This window comes from Prinia subflava, chromosome 1 (genome assembly GCF_021018805.1).
Source record: "Prinia subflava isolate CZ2003 ecotype Zambia chromosome 1, Cam_Psub_1.2, whole genome shotgun sequence".
NCBI classification, from domain to species: Eukaryota; Metazoa; Chordata; class Aves; order Passeriformes; family Cisticolidae; genus Prinia; species Prinia subflava.
The window spans coordinates 55173164-55194544 of NC_086247.1; the positions used below are offsets into that span (position 1 = coordinate 55173164).

The 21381-nt window shown below is 34.5% G+C and overlaps 1 protein-coding gene across 1 annotated transcript in view; it reads right to left on the reverse strand.

Moving 5' to 3' along the window:
• LOC134550494 (cadherin-19-like) overlaps positions 1-5629 on the reverse strand; it is a 68087-nt gene extending 62458 nt beyond the window's left edge. The window contains exon 1 of the mRNA XM_063397244.1: positions 5061-5629. The gene's annotated coding sequence lies outside the window, so the exon portion shown is untranslated. The remainder of the gene's footprint in view (positions 1-5060) is intronic.
• Between the last annotated feature and the right edge of the window lie 15752 nt (positions 5630-21381).

Sequence of the window (21381 nt, forward strand, 5' to 3'; positions counted from 1 at the left end):
ACAGGCTGCAGGACAGAGGGGTAGTGTCACCATAAAATTTCATATAGCTTTGATTAAAATGCTCAGGTAACTGAGCCTATTTATTCTACACACTGTCAAATGGGCCTTATGCTGTGAGAGCCTTTGAGTCTAAGCTCTGTTTTCCTGTTACCTTCAAGTGGAAAAAATTTTTTCTGTAGTATGATCACTAAAAAAAATAGCTGAGAGAAAGAACTGAGTAGAAGAAAATTATATGTGAGGCACCAGAAAATGGGTCTAATTTTCTAACATTTGCACACCCCTAAAAGAGTGCATCTGAAAAGCCAAGCAATCATCACAGTTTATCTCCCTGTGACATTTCCAAACGCTATTTATACATTTTCTGGGTCAGTCTTTTATGAAAACAGCCATGTATGCCAGCTATCTAATGACCTGGCATTTGAAACCAATTCAATTTATATGTTAAATTTGATGTTAGGGGAAAACCAATACACTTACCACATTTTCGTTCTGTAAGACTAGTTGTCATCTTAATTTGTCTGGAAACATCTTTTTATTTTCCAGGAGTATCTCATGAGATATAAAGTAGCATAAATCATTCTAGCTCTTCTACTGCTGGGAATTACTGTTAAGGGTAAATTTTGGCCTAACCAATATACATCACAGTGATACATAGAAGCAGCACCAGCAATGTCCTTAATGTTCTCCAACAACTATCTGCATCTCCTGGAGAGAGTGAGAAATCAGCTGCTCGAAGTTAAACTGGGCAGTAATGGAAAGCAGCATTGTTTTCTAAATTGTTAGCAAAGGTGGAAGGTTTATAGTTTGCATTATGCTGGCACATGCCCTCCTCTCTTTTCTGTTCCTGAATTTTTCTGCAGGATCCATGGAATGCTGAAGTGCCTGGAAAGGATGTCTTGAGTGTGACAAATTGTTATGGCTCATGGACCCTTGGACAATTAACTCTTTTTGTGTTTTTCACCCAAAGTATGAAAGAAAGAAGGAATTCACTCCATTTAGAGAAAAAAAAAATCTCATTTCATATTGTTTCAAATGTCATGGATAAAAGAGCAAAAGGGCAAGCAAAGTTAGGAGTGCTCCCAACTTTTGTTTGATTCTATCTCCTAAAAACTATGATAATGCAAGGGAGCTTCTCAACCAGTTTGCATGTATGAGCTGATGCCAACATGTAACTCAGAGCATGAGTTTGTGTAACAGCATGTGTTCTGTGTGGCTACTATTTAGATATTAGAAAATGTCTAAGAAAGATGCAAAAAATATTTAGAGTACTTTGGATTATACAAATTCTCCCAAACTGTCATGTTATGATTTTGTTTATGAAGTTTATTGGCAGATTTCTTGAAATTTTTAGAGTGCTTCAAATCCTCCAGAAATCACAGAATAATGTGACTACTTTAACAAGGAGTTGTATCTGTTTTTGTTCTGGATCTTGTGTTTAGTCTTACCCATGGAGTGAACACAACTCCTAGGGAGTGAGCTCTGTTCGCTCGTGACTGCATCCAGTGAACTACAATCTCTTTGCAAAGCAAGATCAGATATGGATTTTTGTTCCATCTCCTGATAAATTCTGCTTGAGATGTTTATCTCTCATTTAAAAATTTAAAATTGTTAAAGAGATGTTAAATAAATATAGCTTTCTTTACAAAGCTTTTTGATCCTCTTTTTTTCATCTCTAGGCAGTTTTGACAGATTGCATTATCCCACCTAAACTTATGAATCACAGGAGATTGATATTCCCCACACATCTTAGATGTCCTATTCACCATTCTGAAAATGTTGTCTAACTTTTCTAAGGAAAGGAGTATGCAACCACAGTGTCTTTACCATTTGACAAACATTGTCTCTTTAAATCCCTTTTAATTTTTGTAATCTTGGTAGTTAAAAAAAACCTCATCATTCTGACGACACCATCCAAATGCTAATGATGAAAAGCCTCAAACCTTCTTTATGCTGCCTGACAATGAGCACAGAGCATTTGAAATATTTGTTGATATAATAGTTATATACTTGTAAACCCAGTCTTAAACAGAAGATTTTTAAGCAAAATAAAATTTCAAGAACTTTCAGTTTCTGTTTTATTTAACATTGTCTAAAATACTGAAAACTTTTGCAGACATACTTTGCAGAACTGGTTAGATTTAATCACCTTAAATACTTAAAGATAGTTTTCAGTATCACAATTCAGTTATTCTTTTGTTACTTATAACTTGCTCTACAAGGATTTCTTTGGTTTCCAAGGTGTCAAAATTATGTGTAAAAAGCAAAATAATGAATGACATCTTACGCTTCCTCTAATGTTCAGTTAGCAATTTTAAGGTTGCAATAACTGTCATTCACTAGCTATAAAAAATTAATTTCTCAGTTCACTAGTTATAAAAAATAAATATACAGTGTCAATGCAGGGAAGAGTTTTCTCACCACAAATTTAACATTGTATCAGAATACAGGCATTAGAGTTCTCCCTCAGGATAGTCTTAGCAATCTTCAGGTATTGTATTTTTTATTCCCAGTACTGTATTTACAGATACAAAGCTTTTTTACTGAGGATTTGTTTTGTTTTTCCAAATTTTATGGTAATTAAATGTCCCTCTTTCCTTAATTGTGTTGTCTCGACAGGAGTTTGCTTTAACAGTTAGGTCAGTGGCCTGAGATTGAAAGATTCTAATTTAATATCACCTTCCATTTGCAAGGTCTTCACTATGTTTGTGTCCCTAATAGAAAGCCTGGGAGAAATGTTCCTTTGCAAATATTGTTAAGAATGACATCTTGTTAGCAACAGCAACTGCAATTTCTTTTGTGCTACAGGCAATGTACATGTGGAGAAGAGACCTTGAGGTGTGTATCCAAAGCAGAAATATGTCTCCTGGTCTGTCCCATGTGCTCTTGATCCACATCAACTTCCTCTGTACTGGAGGTGCACCTTGTCTGCTAGCAGGGCCTGCAATGGATCCAGGATAACCAGGATAGCTAAGACAGCCATAGACACTCTCTGCCCCTTTGATTCAGAAACAAATATATTGTCGGATAAAGAAAATTGCAAGGACAGATAAGAAAAATATTGTGTTGCACCTCACACCCTTTAGCATCAAAGGGGTTGGAACACAACTGAAATAGAGAAAAAGTTGAGGGACTGTAGTGGAACCTATTTCTACAGCCTGTGCAGAAATCAAAACTTTCTGTGACTTACAAAGTAAAAGGAAAATAATGGTTTTCACCTAAGAAGGATCTAATATTTTAATTCTATGTTATCTATTGTATTGTCAGGTCTGTTGGCACAATTACCTTATAAAATAAACTAATTTAAGAAATATCCAAATCTTTCTGATTAAGCTAAACAAGAAGCTTCCAAGTGTATTTTTAGAAAATATGATGCAAAAACTACTCAATGGAAATTTCACCCAAAAGAATTATAAAATATCAAGGCAAATAAACCAAAGAGTAATGATGAAAAGCAATAAGTTGCTTAAACCACAGACATCCTTAAAACATGTCTGTGTAGCATATAATATATTGTTTTCTTATTTCAAAATCAAATTGTGCTGATATTGTCTGAAAATTAGGTTGCACTGGAAATTGTAAAACATTCTGACACATGAAAGAAGTGTATAGACTTAATTTTTAAGATACTATACATTTTTTTGTTTTGAATGTAAAGTGTGTATTATAATTTCATAAATTATCTTACGCTAGGTAAAAGTAGTTACATTTTGCTTCTAAATATGCATGGCTTTCCATAGTAGATTTATGACTTTGTTCTTTAATTTTAAACTTCTTTTCTTAGTGTATTTTGTGAGCAACGCCCTCTTTCATCTTCTCTCCACTACCTAAAAATAATTCCAAGAATAGATTTCTGTTGTCTGACTCTATCACTGATGTATTTTTTATTTGGTAAAAACACAGAAAGCCTGAACTCCAGTCACAGCCCTATATTCATTTTCTGTAAGTGCTTGGTTCAACACTTCCAACAGAAAAACGCTGAACATTGATATGTATCTTTATAACTCTTAAAACTGAGTCCACAGATCAATTTTTGCACCTTAGTGCAAATTTATCCATAAAATAAAAGTAGTTTATTGGGAGTGCTTTTGCAACCACAACTGATTCTAAGTAATGATCTATTAAAAAAATAATGTTATAATCCAAAAGCTGTGTAATTCCCATCAGTTTCATAGCAAACTAATTTGCAGAAATGAACAAGATGACCATCAGTCAGTATTTTAATAACAAATCAACAACTGCTAAATAACTCTGAGCTATATTCTACTGGATGTTTTTTGGCTACAGTGTACTTGAAGAGTCTAAGCTTTAAGAATAAATTGTAGCTACACCTCTTAATAGAAGTGCTACAAAAGAAACATGCAGTGCAAATATTTTGCCAGTGTATGTAATGTACTGTTCTTTGAAAAACTCATTTATTAAGAAATTGCTGTTTCACACTTGAGATCTGACAAAAGTAGAGGCACACATATTCTGTGGTCTGAAACACTTTGCATGCAGTTACTAGCTGGGGGATTCTAAAGAGAAATGGGGACAGAAATGCGAACAAAAATAAGAAAAAATATTTTTGTTACACTAGAGCGAAGGATAACAACATGGAGTATTTCCTACTGTTCCTTTAAAACAAGAAAATTTTCACTTTTGACGTCCCCCTCAGAAATTTTAAGCAGAAGTTCATGACAATCACTTGCACAAGTGCAGCTGAATCACAAGCATTCTGTCAGAGCTGGGGGTCTTGCAAAAAAACAGATTCATAGTCAGCATGAAAATTTTAATGTGCAAGTTGAACACAGAACAAGCATAGTGAGTATTTCCTCTGGTAAATCCAATTTAGAAATTTGGAAAGTCCCAGTTATAGAAGTTAGATGGTGGGTTCTGACGAAACAACAAAGCAGGTTCTCTTTCTAGAGGTTTTGAATGGCTTCTGGGTTTGTCTCTGCCTTTTGTGGTTTTTTTGCACTGGATGCACCCAGAAAAATGTTTTTGATTTTAGGATATAATAAACAAACAAAAACCCAACCCAAACAAACAAAAACCAAACCAACAAACAAAAACACTCTTACCTGTGTAACTTTAGGTCCTTCTAGGCATAAAGGAATGAATATTGCAAAAGTTGCCTGAAACGTGGGATGCAGGGAAGTAAGCAGTTCTGTTATACTTCACAGACCCTCAGAAAACTCTAGGAGTTACAGCCTCCTGCCAGTATAAGTCAGTTCTGCTTTTACTTTTGGAAACTCACAGTATGACACTGCTTACTGAATGCTATTTTGGGTGCCCTGAGTAAAACTATGAACACAGGCACTTTTGTGTGAAACATCATAAAGCCTCTCTAATGTTCATTCAGAGTCCAGAATTAAAATGCAGAAGGCTCTAGCAAGCAAAATACAAGCTGATTTTCTTCTTCCTAGTGGAAAAATAAAGTACTCCCTGGCAAGTAACCAGGGTGGTGGGAAGGTAATTTGTTTTGTGTGAGAACATTTTGTAAGTGAAAGGGATATACCCTCTGTTTAGAGATTAGTCAGGGAAAAAAGTGGTCAATTTAGAGCAGTCACAGAAGTTACTCAAAGAAGAGAGTTTTTATAGTCTGAGTTTTGCCCTCTGGCCATTTTTTTTTTCTACCAAATAATTTAGTTTCAAGAATCATAAAATCTTCACGCTGAGAAAAAAACACAAGCCCAAGATATTGGTTTATCTCCTTACAAATTTTTAGAGACATTAAAATAAATGTCTTTTCATTTCTTATAATTCTCTGTGAAAATTAAGTTTTATCTACTAGTTAGTGTTGGGGTTTTATAGTCAAATGAAAAATATAATAAAAATAATATAATTTTAAAAAACAACACAAAACATCCCTAAAAATATTGTGGAATAATTATGCAACAGGTTATATCTTTTTATAGACACCAACTTTTATCTTAAGTCAATCTAGGAAATTTTGAGCAATAATTCAAGCATTCATTGTGCCTTTATAAAAAAAATGAGGATATTTGATGAAAAAACAAGAACTGTGTGTTGCAGTAAAACTTAAGTAATTATTATAGAACACGTGTTTATGGTTGGATAATTTAGAGCCCAGTGCTACATCAGTTGCAGCTCCTGGCCAAGAAGATTTCTGAGAAGTCCTAAATGGGAAAAAAAAAACAAAACAAACATTTTTTTCAGATGTAATGTGTCCTGTTAATGATAAAACCAAAACTGAAAAAAGCTCCAAGCCACCCATCTCGAGAAATTCTTCTTCATGATACAGTATCAGAAAATTTAACAACTGTTTCTATGTAGAAATGGAAAACTTCTTGTCCGTACTTCTGTCACATATATTGTACCTTTTTTAAAATAAATTACGGTCAGCTATGCAGATCTTAGATATTCAGGAATTTCCTGGGCAGAACACGAGAGACAGCAAATGAGGAAATGGTGACTCTTTACATGGGTAATGCTGTAAAACAACCTGATGAGAACATGGTCTGCAAAGGGAACAGTTCTGATTCATGCAAATGTGAAATCTGGTGCTTTGGCTAACACTGGATTCCTGTTGATTGTGTTTATATCTAGATGTCAATGTCAAGTTAACTTCTATCAAATAAATACAAACCCCCTTAAAGACTTTAAAACTTGAACTGGATGGGCTTGAGGACAGGACAACTGTCCCCCATCCTGTCCATCCTGACAGAGTCAGAAAGACTTGTTCTCTATAACAAAGTATAGTGTAAATTATCTGAGCAGCTGGATTTTTGTATGATTATTCAGAATGGTGTGTGAGTTTTTGAGGATGAACTCCTGACAAGTTCTTGAGGATTATCTCATCCAAGCAACTTTAGTATAAGTGACATAATTTCTGTATCAGGCTGGAAATGAATACAGTCTATCAACTTATATACAGTTTTAGCTTTAAAAAGGAGATAGATCAGTTAATATCTTTTTCCCAAATCAAAGCAAACATCATAATGTTACAGCTTAAGGGTCTTTGACAATACTCTCTTCCTAGAACATGTTATTTAATTAACATTATATATCAAAAACAAGCTGACAGAGATTTAATTCTGCTGTTCTTACCTCAAGCATTTTTTGCCTGTGCTTGGCAAAACCTGATTTGTCTAAATCTTGATATTAGATTTAAGTAAGGGAATTAAAATGAACTAAGATCACATTTTCGTATCTTCTACACATTTTATCATGCTTCATTTTTTGCTTGCTTTTTGGTTTGCTTGTTTTAAGAAACAGAGATATTTCTGTTCTGGGTGAGAGCTCCCATTTAGTGAGAAAGGTTACTTCTTACTGTTTATTCATGGTCTGACATCGGCTCTGTACAGACTGAGGTAGAGCCAACCAGAAAAAAGTGAAGACGGACACTTTCCTAAGCTCTGTAGAAACTGAATAAGTGCAATTGAAATTCAGAGATATGTTACCTCTAACCACATGGAAAAAACCAGCTTCTTTATGATCTATATTCTCACTGACTTTCTACTAATAAAGACGAGGTGACATTTCATTCACCAAGGCATAATTAACTAGACAGAGATGTAAGAAAGGGGCAAACTTATTGTTGACAGTTGGTAAACAAGATATTCTCATTTACTGAGAATTCTGGATCTTGTCACAGGATGTAAACTAAGATGTGCCACATGAAGCAAACATCAATGAACACTAGGAAGCAAACAAAACTAGAAGTTTCTTGGAAATGCTTGTTGAAGAACTGATGAAGGGAACTGTCCAGAGCAATGGCCAGGTTTTTGACAGGGTGAAGGAAGTATGCAGCTATAAGGAAAGAAACCAAAGCTAGTTGTATAGGCTGCATCTTAAAAAAGAAGTCAAATGAAAGATAATTCCCACAATTAAGAGAAAAAAATTCTCAACTCAGAAGAAAACACATACTTATTTCCAGAAGTCTCCAATTCTCTTTGTTAATGATCAGCAGGCTTTTCAATATTAACATAGAGATGAAATAATTTGGACAGCTACCTATGAAGGAAAACTTTTATCCTGTTAACTCTCTCCTGATCTCACAGACCATGATATTTCCTGCAGAGGAGGACCTCAGATAAATAGGTGTGTTCAGCAGAATAACTACTCATCACCTGAGCAAAACCTTTCAGGAGGTTTGGATGAGTTGAGTGAATTTTTTTAACCTAAGTAAATAAATAATAAATAATGAGTTGTTATATAGAGAATGATAACTAAAAAATACAGTTAACCTGTTTGGAGTATTTTCTTTCATTGTTGTTATTATTATTTAAAATAGGAATTTTATCCTTCCAAAACCTAGAGCTTAAATTCGGTGTTTGCTTAGAGGTAAGAGAATAATAAATTTGGAATTAAAATATCTATATAATTTAAAATTTTGTAACTGATCAGCTAGTTATGATATTTATTAAATTCTTCTAAATGTAAACATGGAATGTAGTGATCAATTGTATTTTATAGATATATCTGTACATGCTGTAATGACTTGAAGAGACCGTCTTAAGAATTCAGTAGAGTTAATTATCTTTATTTTATTTTTTTTAGGAAAATATATTCCATTTTCCAGAAACTAAAGATAGAAACTAAAGACAGAAAAACTCAAGAGAATTGTTTGGTCTTTAAAAACACAAAGAACACTGTAATTCTTTTTTAAAAGGGTCATTTTTCATTCAGGGAGATGTCTCTTTGACATTTACCTAATTGGACTGATCTCATAAGATTTTACTCTCTTGGGTTCACTCAGTGATCTGATACCAGAGTGAGTTGAATTTGTTCAGTGAAGGAAAAGTAGGGAGAAGGGGGAGAGGGACATTTCAGGGATACCTTCAGGGACCCTTCCCTTCAGCTAAGGGGAAAGGGACAGAATCCATGATTTGAAGGGGGATGATTCTCCCATATTACCTCTGTCCAAATCATGGCTCTTGTGTTTGGAATTTGCTTTTGGAATTTTCATCAAGCTAAGCAGAATTACTGCAGGGTAGGTAAATAGCCAACACAACACTTCTAGGAGGTGGAAGTGCTGTGAAAACAGAAGGAGTTTCATTGCTCGCAATAACAGTGAAGCCATGCATAATATCTGTATCTCTGGAGACTCAATGCTAAATTTGTGGGATTTGTGCAGTTTGTTCTGTTTTGTTATTTTTGGGATCTTTGCCATTTCTAGACGCACTTTTTAATGGGGATTCTGATATGTAGCTTTTCCTAAAGCTACTCTTACTTATAACCACTTAAGGAAGGTATAGCTTCAAGAGGAGCTAAGTGGAACCAGGAGAGAACAGAGACATGAGACCTGGAGGGCTTCATAGGCCGAAATGCAATAACATTTTCTTTCACTCCTGAGTAGTCTCTTGTCACTATACAAAATAAATATACAATACTGAATGAAAGAATTTCTTTTTTTAATGCATCTTTTTTTTCCCTTCCTTTCATCTTTAATAATTCTTCAACCAGAATTCCATTCCCACTAAAATCCCTTGCAAGTCAGAGCTTCTGGAAGAGAAGATAGAAGTTACACATGAGTCACTGTAAATACAAAAATGCATGGATTAATCTACAATACAAATGAGAGCCTTTTTCATTGAATTGTCTGAAATCTGTTTAAAAATAATTTTTTGCCTTTTTTAGTAGTATTTAATGATAATCTTGTGCATTTTTTTTTGCTTTCTGTGTAATGAAATTTTTTTTCCAGAGGGAAAAAAGTTTAATGAATTGCAACAAAATATAATTATTTATGTGTGTTCTTAGTGGCTTGTGTGAAAGGTCTGTGGAAATGGTCCATAACCATTCATTAAAAGAATTTGAATATCTCACAGTAATCAGACCTTTCCAAAGATGTTTCTTTTCTCTTTTACTTTCCTTTACCCTTTTCTTTTCTCAGTGAATACCATTATGATAGACTACACTGTGTTTGGAAAATAATATGCAGACACCTGATTGGTTTTTTTTTCCTTTCTCTTTCTATTCCTATCACAAGATATAACTAAATAAGAATGAATTCAGAGCAGGTAAATCTTTGAGATGATCCCCTGAAGGAATGGAGTTCTCTTATTGTCTTACTATTAAACAGTGTTTAGATATAAATTGAATGAAATAGGGGATGTTGTCTCTATCTTTAGCCTGAGGTCTCATGCTGAGGATCAGATCCTAAGAGCCTGAATTGGGCTGGTATCTGTAAGTAACTCATTCATATTCTCCTGTCTCCTGCAGAGAAGACAGTGCCTGTCATGAGATACAGATCACATGTAGTGCAAGTCAGAATTCAGCTGTGAATAACAAAATATGTTGAAGAATAACAAGACAAACATTTTTCCATTTGTTTACATAACCCTCATACACTTTTCTACATACACTATCAGTCATCTACAAATGTTAGAGATTTTCTACTTCTATGTAAGTAGTAATATATCTTAACACACCCATTTACATACAGGAAAAAAAAAAAAAGCAGGAAAAAAGTAATATTAGAAATATCAAATGTGTGTTTATGAAAAAAAAAAAAGTAACTGTGTCTGATCAGCCCAGTATCCTTCTGCATTATATAAAGAAGTGTAGAAATTAGCACAAGACCTGGAATAGGGACTACAAGTCTGGGACATTTATGGAACAGACACTTACGCACAAATTTCAGTGGCAGAAAGGTAACCATGTTAGATTAGTTCAGAAAAAGGAAATTAAGTATTCCAATTTCAGAAATGTCAATGTGTTTTGGTTTGTTTGGTTTGTTTTGTATTAGTTAATCTTCATGACATTTCAATTCCAAAAAAAGAATGAAATTAAATAGAACAAAATAAAATGAAATATTGTCATCTGAAGAATTCCATCTTCTCAACACTTCATCCCATATCCCACCAGCTAAGCTTAAATGATAGCCTGGAAGACAACTGTGTAAAGTTAAAATCCTTTGAGATGAGCTGCTGGCTAAGGATCTAACTCTCATCTCTTTTGTCACAGGGAAGATAAAAACAAAATGCCAAATATTATTTTATTTTTGTTAATGGGTGCTAAAAAGATTACATTGGACAAAATACCCTCAATCTATGCTCAGTGTGCCACCCTGAACCTCTACCTTGTTTTGATTTCTAGGGAATAGTGGAAAGGTATAGAGAAATTTTTTTGAGTTCTCTGATTTTTTAGAATGAGAAAACTGGGCTTTTGTATTACACCCTGAGAAAAAGTTTTTCAGCCAGCAAAAATAATAACCCTGTTTTGTTCAACACCAATACCACCTCTCATTTTATTTGGTGCTGGGTTTGTTTGTTTGTTTGCTTGCTTGCTTTCCCCAAGAATTCACCTCCTTTTATCTTTTTTTTCTAATTCAGAGAGAAAAATGTTTTTGTTTTTGTTTTTTTTACATTGAGGTTCAGAGGTAGACTCTTAACAGAAGTCAATTTAATAGTTTACAGTTGCATGCTGGGTACAACAATTTAACCTAAACTGTGATTATAATGACAATTACACTAACTTGTTTTCTTTCATTTTTGCCTAGAGGAACCTGTGACTGGATCTGCACCATCTGCCCTGTGTGGTGGGCCAAAGTCTCCACCCAAACGGAGCTGTTGAAGGGGGAGTCTCCACTGCAAACCTCAGACTGCATCAAGTCCCAAGACCTTTCTCGTGGGGTAGTGAAGGGCAGCAAGGAGGGATAATGGCTTCAAGGAGGGGTAATAGCTTTAAAGTGAGAGAGAATGGATTTGGATGGACTATCAGGATGAAATTTTTCACCATGAAGGTGTTGAGACACTGGAACAGGTTGCCCAGAGAAGCTGTGAGTGCCCCATCCCTGGAAATATTTAAGACCAGGTTGGACTGGGGCCTGGTTTAGTGGAAAGTGTCCCTGCCCATGTCAAAGAGTCAGAACTGGATGACTTTGAAGACCTCTTCCAACTCAAACCATTCTGGGATTCTTTTCTACGATGCTATGACTCTTTAAATATCAAAGACATGAAAGATAGCACTGAGTAAATGCTGTTTGCAAAATGCTCGTATTTGATCTATGAGCAGGACAGGCAAATGCAAATGTACCTCACTTCATTGGCCACTGTGTTCAGTCTGCCAATTAGACCAGCTGATGCCCTGACGTGAATCCTACATGAGTAACAGCATGGAAATGCACTGACCTCGAAGAGTCAGAGTCAAGCAACAAACAAGACCTTGTGTGACAAAATCTGAGGAGAAAAATCAGCCTGTTTAATGAGATATTTCATGGAAAACTGAAAATATTCACAAAGCCTCTTCCTTCTGAAAACTTTACCTCTTCACGTGTTTTACTCTTTGGTGGCAAAAATATAAATTGTTAATATGGAACTATTTCTATGAATTTGTGGTATAAATATCTTTATCCCCTGGAAGTGGAGGAATGGATATATGTATGTAGCTGATAGTGGTGTATCAAAAGGAAATTAAAATATAGTACAAATATAAAATAGAGATTTTAAGCTGTTTTTTTATGGAAAGGGGGTTTGTTTTCACAAAACAGCAGAGAATAAGCAGGAAAGTTGTGTAATGATGCTGAAGTGATCTTGTGAGGGACACTTTCACAGGATTTAGGAAAATTTCTGCTACTAGAGGACACAAAAGAATCAAAGGAAAAAAATAATGGGGGGGGGTGGTGGTGTGCAGGGGGAGCAGCCACATCTTCTCTCCACAGTTGTGCAGAAGTCTAGCCAAAATTAAATACGTGTAGATGAAGCAAGTAGGCTGTGGAGAGAGGGTAGGAAGCGATTGTTCTAAATTAAAACATCCAGTTCATCTTTCCAAGAATAAACCAGATGGAGAAACTGTGACTACAATGGTTGGGCCACTAGCCAAATGGAAGACCAATTATTCTGGCAGCCAGGAGAAACGGAAGAGCAACCTCTGAGAAGCACAGCAAGGTCCCAGAGAGATGAAGATGTGAGTAGCCCAGGAGCAAGGTCAACCGTGCCTTGGGTGCTGGCCAGCTCACCCGCAGCAAGACGGAGAGCAGCTTGTGCAGCGGTCAGGCTGCTGCCTTCAGGAGCCAGCCCACCCCCCGTGCCAATGGCAAGGCTGCGGGCTTCACACAGGGAAGGACGCTGATAGGAGAAGCAACTATTACTGTCACTGGATGGCTCTGCTCCTCAGGGAAGGTTTAGAGAATCAGGAAGCTAAATCTGGGGGCATATGCAAAGCACTTAAGATCTACTTTTATTTTTCACCTCGGCCAGATAACATGCTTCCTGAAGTGGAAATTCAAATTTCCCAGTATTTTCAAAATCAGCAGTAGCATATATTTCATGTCCAGTCTCAAATCTGACCATTTTGACAAAAGTATTCTCTGTATAATGTTTTTTGTATATGAATATTTTGTAAGTTGTAAATGTGAAATCTTCCTTCCTCCGTAACAAAATTCCATGCCTGTATGTAAATGCAGATTTGAAATCTGAAAGTTTGCACCATAAAACCCTGAAAAAATGCATGTGACAGAGGAAAACTGAGTTAGTAATCTAGAAATTAAGATATATATGGATGATTATATATATATGTAGCTTCTTTCACAGGTACCAGTGTACTAAAGGTACTTAAAAGCAAGGTTTATATGTTTGGTTGCACTTCTGATCCTCTGTGATTGTATCTAACCTCATAAAATAAGTCTGCTTTTCAATAAAATGACATTACTACTGGAGTAGTGCTGAGTATAGCTCTGTCTCATCTCTCATCGTAATTTCAGTGACTGGTGCTGTATGTGTTGGAAAGCTAAACCTGTTCTGGCATGCAGGGGCCATGTGCACTGTGGAGCATTCTCTAGTGATGGCAGCTACCTGGTAGTAGTATGGAAGATCACTTAAACTGGTATGAGAAGGAATATCAGAGTTAAATTTAATAAAGAGTGTAGCCATAGCTACATCTAGTTCTGCACTTTATTATACGGACTTCACAAATTTTTCCTTCAGCCATTTGTATCTCCATTTTACCACCTCTATAAAATCCTAGTTTCCCAATAAACTCTTTAATCCAAACAGTGTTTTGGGTCTTTGCCACCATCAGTGGGGACTATATGAAGAAAGTAGCAGTTTCAGGATTTACAGCTTGTTAGTTTAAACTGTGTTACAGAAAATAAAAACAAATGGTATGTGCCATTGAAAATTCAATATTAAAAGTATGTTCCAGGCCTGACCTGCAGAGAAGAATTTCTGCATATTCTCTCACATGGATCTATAATAACTAAACAAAGAAAAAAATCTACTAGGCCTATGTCTAACAAGAAAATCAGTTTATCACATCTATCAGATTTCCATTGCCAGTGATTTAGTGCCTGACTTTAGAATAAGTCAGTCACTGATGTTATAAATGTCTTGTAAATGGTCTATCTTAGGACCAACTTTTTCAGGAAAGCAAGAACAAGCTTTTTACAAGCTTTTTTTTTTTTCAAGCTCTGCAGAACAAGGTCATTACTGGTTATGGGATACAGGTTTTGTGTTGAGGAAACATCAAAATCTCTAGTATTCATCATGTTTTACCCGGATTCATGCCTGAAGATTTTTTTATTTTTTTTTTACCTTTTTTAAGAATAAAATATGTTATCCAACGACCAGTTTAATAATTATCTGATTTTATTTTCTCTTTCTTTGGCTTTGTAATGTTGTGTAACTGTGTATAGACATGCGTTTTTGTGTATAGCTATAGACACTTTGGCAGCTGCTTGATATCCATATTCAGCAGCTGTGTTTGGTGCAGAATGAACTCTCTACGACCCTGGAGTGAAATGCTGCATGGAGGAGGGGAGGCACAGCATAAGAGTAGAGGCCTTAAAATTATGGGCGTGGGATGGTACCAGAGATGACATGCCAATGTTTATGAGAAGAATGTAACCTGGTAACCTGGGTACACATATAAAACATGCACATAATGTGCATTTGGATCTGACATGGTCCTGCAGACCCATGAAGGAAGATCAAGATACTACAAATAAAAAAAAAAAAAAAAAAAAAAAAAAAAAAAAAAAAAAAAGCGCCTCAGGTAGTGGGGAGGAAGATGTTATCCATACCAAGAGTTAGCTTCTTCTCATGAAGGGCTAGAGATGCTGATGCTTCAAAGAAAAATTTCCTTCAACCTTCACTGAGGCTACTGACCTTAGCATACAGCAGGGCACAAGAAAGGATGAACGCTCTACCAGAAAAATAAAGTGAGCATACTGGGAAATTCAAGCATAATAGTTTTAATTGTCTATATTTTGAACTACAACTTATTAATATGGTAATTGTGATATTATTAGTTATTATTTTACTTGACTCTTGAGACTCCATAACTTGAATAAAATATACTTGATTTTTTAGATTACGTGTTTGTTGCCCTTTTTAATAATGTGATTTGAGGCAAATTAATTCCAAAGGAATTTGAGACCAATTAATTCCAAAGGAATTTGACCAACCCATTCTACAAATCAGCTGCACCAAACTGATGGCACAAGTATGCATTTACCACAGCGTTTTGGAATTTGAGATTCTTTGTTTATCAGACAAGGTAATATTTGCCCTACAGCCGAAAGCTTTTGGGGTATTCAAGAAAAAAAGGGTAAATGCTTATAAGTAGTTATTTATATGTTTTTGTTCAACATTCTGAACATAGTAAAAATTATTTAGTTCACACACAGAAAAACACAACGCGGATAAATGAAAAAGACTTGCTTTCTCATTTCAGCTAAGACATTCAAGAGGAAGGTTTAAGAGGATGTTTATAACTATAGCTTTGCAATCTCTTCCTAGGTCAAAGCATATATTCTGCATGTTCAATTATTGATATGAAGAAATTAATTTTAATTAATTTAATAACTTCAGTTTTAATATTATAAGCAATAAACTAAGTTCTCAAAAAAATGGTATGCAAACAACCTATCACATCATTTGGCTGATGTGTAAATTGATAGTGTCTCCTGGATCATAAAACTTTCTGGAACCTACGTTTCTCGGAACACGACCATTCAAATGTGTCTTCTTCAACCAAATTAATCACAGATTAATTTTTCTCAATTAGTTTATCTGACTATCCAGATTCAATAGATTTATAGTGTTACATACCATTAGGATTTTTCCAAAATATCATCTTCAACAAAAGTAGAAACAAAGTATTTAGAATAATACCCTAAGATTCATCAAACAATGTAATAACTTTCTCATTTTCATTTTTTAATGTGACTTACTATAGTATTTATAACTTAGAGCTTAATACTTTTTATAGATAAACTTTTACAATCATTCTTAAAATAAGAAAGATAGAAAGGGAATGTAGAACTGGTCAGAATATGATTTGTAGTAATAAAATTAACACAGGATAATTACAAGGAATAATATTCATTCTCTAGACGTCAAGGATAATAAATTTCATCTTTAGTTTTATTTGACTTTCTGCCCTTTTTGCTTGAAATGCAAATACATTGTCATAAACTAATTCACTCTTTCATTTTACATCTTTGTCATTTGATATTATTTTATAAAACCTTCTAGCTACTAGAAATTTAATTTTGTAAAAAAACAAGAGCACTGCTCAAGGAATAAATTTATTCTGAAGTGTTACCCCAGAAGGTTAATAATATTACTAGTTTTTCATACTATGAACTATAATGTCTAGGTAACTCTAAAAAGTAGTATTTTTATTGTGTTAGGTACTGTACATACAGAGAATTAAGTTCCTTAATCCAAAAATATATATTAAATATTTAATTATATATATAACATAATTTTAATATACAATATAATAGTTATTATATATAAATATATACATATAATTAAATATTAAATAAAAGTTAAATATTTTATTTAGAATCAGAGATTCTGAAGCTCTTTTTTAAAGGTTCATCTTTTGAAAAATTCATATTCATAAATTAAAAAAAATCATCATCTGTATTGGATCTGTTTATTTTAAGCATAACCAGGAAAACATCAGAAAAAGGATTTTTCTTTCAACAGAAAAAAAAAAAAAAGCTTGGAAAATTTTGTATTTTCATACCACAGTAATTCCTGTACAGAGAAATTATCATCTTTGAATTTACCAGTGTCTGTGAGTCTGAAAACTTAAGAGTGTCTAAGAGCTTAAGGTTGCAAAAAAATCTGAATATTCTGTTCAGTGACCCATAGCAGATCAGGAACAGGTAGAAAATGTTCTGAGACCTCAGCTTCTGTGTATTGCCATTCAGGAAGCATAGCTACATGCAAAAATGAAAACTATATAGTCACAGTTATTTTTAAAGGTAAAAGTTTGTGTCTCTTTGCTTGCTTTGTACTCCCTTCTTGATGAATTCAAATTAATTTTTTGTCTTAAAGGGAAAAAAAGTATTTCTGGTGTTTTGTACACATAAAATGTATTTTGGCTGTGTTTAACTACACTCGCCACTTAAACCAATTTTGTACCAGTATTTTGTACCAACCTATTGCTCAATATTTACAAGGTACATTCTTCATATTCACTTAATGCAATATCCATCCTTCTTTATCTATACTATAATAAACAAAACAGTGATAACTACTTACAACAATCTTTAAAAATATTTTTGCAGACCACTCATTCTTCTGAGAATATTTATGACCATGAATTTCAAGGGTACTTAAAATTTGTTTAGCAGAAAGTTGGAATAGAGGCAGTACCAGGACAGAAGTAATTGCAGGAACATTGGAATAGCCACACTGAATGAGACTGAGTTCTAGCTAGAATAGGAGCTGGTTTTCAACAACTTGTAATGTTAACTGATCAAGAAAGTTATCAAAATGAGATAGCAAGGCATTATGGGCTGACATGATTCTCTCTTTTTCTGAACTATTCTTATCAATAGCCTGATCAAATCCTTAGGCAGTTTCAGATTTCTCTAACATTATATTGAAGTCAAAAAAGGTAAAAAACATTTCCAACAGAACAGAGTAGATCTGGAGGAGAGAACAGGTTTTTGAAAAGCTGATAGTACTGATAGCTGATATTCGAAGGCCCAAATATCTGCAGCCTTTCCACCGAGTGAACAAATTGAAAATATGAGTCATAATTCCCTCCATGACAGCAGGAAAAGGAATCTGCACAAGGAAGAAGGACTTGTTAGGGTGCATTACTTGGAAAAAAAAAAAAAAACAAGAGAAAATTAGGATCTGAGAAAATAACCCAAATAAAGTTCTGAGATGTAAGCACTGATAATTAAAGATTTACTATCTCACCCATAACATTGAAGATTTGGGTTCAGAATTTTTCTATTTCTTGTTTTTGGAGAATGCATTAGCAGTTCAGGGGCTGGAGTGATTTCCCGTATGAGTATTGTTAAAGGTGTTTTGTTTGACCCAAAACTCAAATTCTCACAAAGTATAACATAAATAAAGAAATACTCCGATCCATGTGAAAAGTAGTTACTAGAAAGAAACAACACATGCTAGGTATTACATATCAGTAGATATATCTCCAGATTGTAGTACATTCAAATTCTTGCTCACGAGAAAATGGTGAATTAGACAATGGTTGTGATAATTTTTGGGTGGGGTTTTCTGGTTGTTTTGTTTTGTTTTTTCCCACACTTGAAAGAAAGCACCCAACAGAACAAGAAAATGAGGCATGCTATTCACATCATCAAATATATCCAAGGTGAGAGATGTAGAACCTGTTATAAGCTAAAACTCAACTACATAACAAAGGAAACATAATCAGTTACATTGTAAAATACATTGAAATGAAATATGACTTGACATTAAATTGGAAAGCTGAAAGCTGGTAATAATTTTTAAATATGGCATCAAATTAAGAAACAGTTGGTATTTGCAAAGAACAGATGTTAAAGATCATTATTATAACCACTGGCAATATTGTACCTTATAATATGCTACATACTAGCACAAAATAGCATAGAAGGAAAGTAAATCTCTGTTGAAAATACAGTCTTATGACAAAAAACTGTCTTGGTTAGTACTAATTGAGATCTTAAAAATATAGCACATGCCTTAACAGTTCTAAAAGAGTCATACTTTCCTTATGTAAAGATAAAGTAGAAAAAAGTTCACCAAACTCTCTGAATAAAGAAAGAAGCATAAAGAACAGTAAGAGTGACACCTCATGTAGTGATAAGTGGAAGAGAGCTGCTCACATCTGCAATGGAGCAGATGACAAACATCCATATCAGCATCCAAGTTACACACACATTTGAACAGTGCAAATGGACTACTCCTAACAGATGTCACTGCCTGCTTCCAACCATGGAAGAGAAAGATGTTTCTTGTACCCTGTTACAAATATACTGGTTTGGAGTCCATGAGACATTCAATGGAGACCCTAAAGGAAAAATATAAAAATATAAACCAGTGAACTATCTAGCTCACAGCTTAGGCAGCTAATACATGAAACAGGAAGAAATTACTTGACAGAAATCAAATATGCATGCAAAACCAGAAAAGTTTCCAGAAAAGAAAAAACAAACCTTTTTAAACACAGAATTTGTCCTTGCCTCAGTAATACCAGGGTAGATCATTGGGCAGAGAGGTTTGGTTTTGTTTTGGTCTTTTTTTCCTGGAGTAAAAGGACTGTCAAAAGATGAAAGACTAGATGAGCTTTGAGAAAGGAATTCTGGTAATGGTCTGCCTTGATATTTCCTTTTGTTTTCTGCTGCTTTGTCTCCCTAACATGAGTTTACAAAGAGGAGATTCTCTTGAGAAAGCATACACCTTCTTTTTGTTAAGGATGGCAACAATAACTTCAGTATACAGATTAGGAAAATAGATAAATGAAAAGCCAGAGATTTTCAGGCTCTAAAAATATCTCCTACAGCTTGAACCTGACTTGGTAGTCCCAAGTTGTGTTTTAATGTTGCTGCTTATTATACTTATATTTTATTTGCTCCTTTCCTACCACCTAATAAGGAAACTGAAACTGCAAGGAGAAAAAAGACAGCGAGGGAAAGACATACATAATGCAATTCATACAAAAGTGCTCTAAGTGGCTCATTTAGACATAGTTTTGACATATGGGCTAAATTAAGACTTTAAATAGGGCAATACATCTTTTAATGCAAAAGAAATAGTATAAATGGTACTAAATTAATGAGCGGAAAATGTAAAAGACATTCTGGAAAAGCTATAAATTGCTTACTAAAATAAACCAGCAAAATTAATAGATAATGACTCTTGCAGCTCACTGTCATGTCCTCTTAACCACAACATCCATCAGAAAAAGAAACATGCTTAGACCCAGTTATTTTACTTATTGCAGCTGCATGAGTGAACACTATGATGAGGATAATTGAAAGTCTCTTACACTGCCAACACAGAGGTAAAGCAGGACTGCAGATACAAAAAAAAAGGGTTAATCCTTCCAAGCCCCACGTGTTCACACCTGGCTTCCTGCTGCTGAAATTAAAAAGAAAAAAAAAAGAAAAAGCTGCGCTGCTTTTCCTTCCAGGGAGGAGGAACAAGGCAGCAGGGCACAGCGCCCTGTGCTTCACCACAAAATGATTAAGACAACAGAAGTTTTTATTTTCTTTCCTGTAACTGTTGGTGTTACCGCTATTGCCATCTTCTGAGATAAATTATTCATTTCAGGCTTCAGCAGTTTTATTTCATGCTCACAGAGGAAAAACTGATGAGGTGTTGTGATTATTTATATTACTGCTGGGGATGGCGACTTTAACTCTGACATTCAAAACTGATGTATAGTTCTGCTTTACAAAAGGTACAAGTGATAGTTTCCATGTCATCTTTGTTTAGTGAACTACCATTTAGCTCCTCAAAGAACAGCAATTATTTTTGTTTTATTTTATTAGACAAATATGAATAATACAAAATATTAAGATGATTTCTGTTCTTTGATCTACTTATATGAAAACTTTTTTTGTTATAATTTTTTAATTACTTCTAAGGCAATATAGCCAAGCATGTTTTACCACTCTTAGAAGTACTCTAGACTCCAATGACGTTTTGTGTATTTTTACTCAATTTATCTGGTGTCTCCCATAACTACCGTTCTGGAGGTGGGGGAGGGCGTTCTTTTCTTTTCCTTCTTGTTACTTATCATACACATGGCACTTTCTAATTATTAAATTATATATAATTTACTGCAATACTCTCTGAGGTTGATGGAACGTTCTCACTTATTGTTTAGCTTCTCTGTGTCTTCAAATATTTATAATTTTCCCCATTATTCTTTTTTCAGTTGGAAACACACACATTGGAATTGGTCATCTTTCTGACATTTAAAAGATGGGAGGCAGATAAGAGAAATTGTGTCAATAGAGGTAAACCGGACACAATGTACCCCACTTTCAGAGTACCATTTGTGAACCAAAAGGTCCTTGGTGTGGAACTTGGCAAAAGATAGAAGAAGCTGCTTTGGAGAAGAAAGGTGGGCCATGGCCTTCAGTAACTTCCAATGACAATATACATTGGTATCTGTCTTCTAAGAATTAGAGATTTGACAAACTCAACTTTTCACTAAAATTTATCAAGCCAAAAT